Raw genomic sequence first — 2,881 nt, 5'->3', positions numbered from 1 at the left:
GTGTCTCTCTTGGTGGCAATGTAGATTGGTACAGCCATTGCAGAAAATAACATGGAGGTTCCTTAAAAAATTAAAAGTAGAACTACCATTTGTTGTTCAGTCGCTCAGTCATGTCCGACTATTTTTGCGACCACATGTACTGCAGCATGCCAGGCTTCTCTGTCCTACACTATCTCCCGGAGTCTGCTTAAACTCATGTTCGTTGAGTCAATGATGCCATCCAACCATCTCATCCTCTGTTGCCTCTTTCTCCTCTTGCCCTTAATATTTCCCAGCATCAGAGTCTTTGCCAATAAGTTGGTTCTTCACATCAGGTGGCCAAAGTATTGGAGCTTCAGCTTCAGCATTAGTCTTTCCAATAAACATTCAGGGTTCATTTTCTTTAGGATTGTCTGGTTTGACTTCTTTGCTGTCCAAGGGGCTCTCAAAAGTCTTCTCCATCACCATAATTCAAAAGCATCAGCGGAACTTTCCAGAACCCTCGGTGAAAGGCGGAGGAGCGGCTGCTGCCCGAGCTGCGCACAGCAACGCGCTCCTTCCCGCTCCCCAACACCGGCATCGGCCCGCTCACCGGCTGTAGAAAATGGTGAAAGAAACCACTTACTATGATGTTTTGGGAGTCAAGCCCAATGCCACCCAAGAAGAACTGAAAAAGGCTTACAGGAAACTGGCCTTGAAGTACCACCCTGATAAGAATCCAAATGAAGGCGAGAAGTTTAAACAGATTTCTCAAGCTTACGAAGTGCTCTCTGATGCAAAGAAAAGGGAATTATATGACAAAGGAGGAGAACAGGCAATTAAAGAAGGTGGAGCAGGTGGTGGTTTTGGCTCCCCCATGGACATCTTTGATATGTTTTTTGGAGGAGGAGGCAGGATGCAGAGAGAGAGGAGAGGTAAAAACATTGTGCATCAACTTACAGTAACTTTAGAAGACTTATATAATGGTGCAACAAGAAAACTGGCTCTGCAAAAGAATGTGATTTGTGACAAATGTGAAGGCTGAGGTGGTAAGAAAGGAGCAGTAGAATGCTGTCCCAATCACCGAAGTCCTGGAATGCAAATAAGAATTCATCAGATACGACCTGGAATGGCTCAGCAAATTCAGTCTGTGTGCATGGAGTGCCAGGGCCATGGGGAGCGGATCAGTCCTAAAGATAGATGTAAAAGCTGCAACGGAAGGAAGATAGTTCGAGAAAAGAAAATTCTAGAAGTTCATATTGACAAAGCCATGAAAGATGGCCAGAAGATAACATTCCATGGTGAAGGAGACCAAGAACCAGGACTGGAGCCAGGAGATATTATCATTGTTTTAGATCAGAAGGACCATGCTGTTTTTACTCGACGAGGAGAAGACCTTTTCATGTGTATGGACATACAGCAAGTTGAGGCATTGTGTGGCTTCCAGAAGCCAATATCTACTCTTGACAACCAAACCACAGTCATCACTTCTCATCCAGGTCAGATTGTCAAGCATGGAGATATCAAGTGTGTGCTAAATGAAGGCATGCCAATTTACCGTAGGCCATATGAAAAGGGTCGCCTAATCATTGAATTTAAGGTAAACTTTCCTGAGAATGGCTTTCTCTCTCCTGATAAACTCTCTTTGCTGGAAAAACTTCTGCCTGAGAGGAAGGAAGTAGAAGAGACTGATGAAATGGACCAGGTAGAATTAGTGGACTTTGATCCAAATCAGGAAAGACAGTGCCATTACAGTGGAGAAGCATATGAGGATGATGAACATCATCCTCAGGGTGGTGTTCAGTGTCAGACCTCTTAGTAGGGCCTGTGAATAACACTCACTGCTGGTGTTTTATTTGCAGTAGTGATTGAGTGAAGGACTATAATCATAATATGCTCACTACTTGCTTTTGTTTTAATATTCAACTATAGTAGTGTTTAAAAGTTAAATGAAGAATAAACTCGAATATAAAAGCTCTGACTTTGCCTTGTATGTATGATGACTTCAGTGTGCAAGATAAGTTTAACACTTGTAAAAACGACTTTAAAAAATTTCCCCTAGCACTTGTTAGGCCATACTTTGTGATTGATTTCAGCTATGTACATGGAATAGCTTAGACTGAAATGCCAGGTATATGTATTGACTTCAGTGTATGACCCTTAATTGTTAAGCTATGAAATTAAAACTGTGTTTAACTGGCAGTCAGACAAAGAAATTAATGTAGAGAAGTGTTGGTCTGTATAGTTGTAGTAAGTGGGATTCATTGTGATGCTTCTGCATTTATTCTATTGCCTCAACTCTTAACTTGAAGATGGCATGCTGTATAACTTAATTTAGCCTGTGGTATCAGTGGTAGAAATGATACCTTTGTAAAGAAGGGGTTTATCATAACTTGCTGCTTCTTGAGGGCTTGCACTTGTAGAATTGCATTCCCTTCTTCTGCTGTGCCATCTTTTATTAATACATATAGCTATTGGTCCTAGTTACTTTTTTTGCTGCGCCCCCCCCCCCCTTTGGACGACAGTAAGCCTTAGAGTAGTGACTTCTGGAGCAGGGAAACTTAGAGGTTAGAGTGATGAGATCTTTACATGGAGAAGTAATTTGCATGTATGAGATAGGAAGGTGTTTTTGTAGGTATGTTACAGGCTTACTTTAAACCAGTTAACTTACGCTCCAGAGTAACTGTAATTTAATGTTGATAGTATAGCAAATTATGATGAATGGCTTTAATTGTATGTTTAAAGTCATATGTTCACAAGCTTAAATCTGGTATCAGAATTTAAGCAATTCTTGAAATGTATGAATGTCTCTTTAATATACTGATTACGAAGCAAAAACAAACAAACAAACAAAATAGCATCAGTTCTTTGGTGCTCAGCCTTCCTTATGGTCCAACTCTCACTCCTGTACACAACTACTGGA

At 41.1% G+C, this 2,881-nt stretch overlaps 1 pseudogene; it reads left to right on the top strand.

Annotated features, from left to right (window-relative positions):
• The first annotated feature begins 568 nt into the window (after nucleotides 1–568).
• Nucleotides 569–2,174, top strand: LOC138419458 (dnaJ homolog subfamily A member 1 pseudogene; annotated as a pseudogene).
• The last annotated feature ends 707 nt before the right edge of the window (nucleotides 2,175–2,881 follow it).

The sequence above is a fragment of the Ovis canadensis genome, chromosome 14 (genome assembly GCF_042477335.2).
Source record: "Ovis canadensis isolate MfBH-ARS-UI-01 breed Bighorn chromosome 14, ARS-UI_OviCan_v2, whole genome shotgun sequence".
NCBI classification, from domain to species: Eukaryota; Metazoa; Chordata; class Mammalia; order Artiodactyla; family Bovidae; genus Ovis; species Ovis canadensis.
This window is presented reverse-complemented; position numbering and strand designations above follow the sequence as displayed.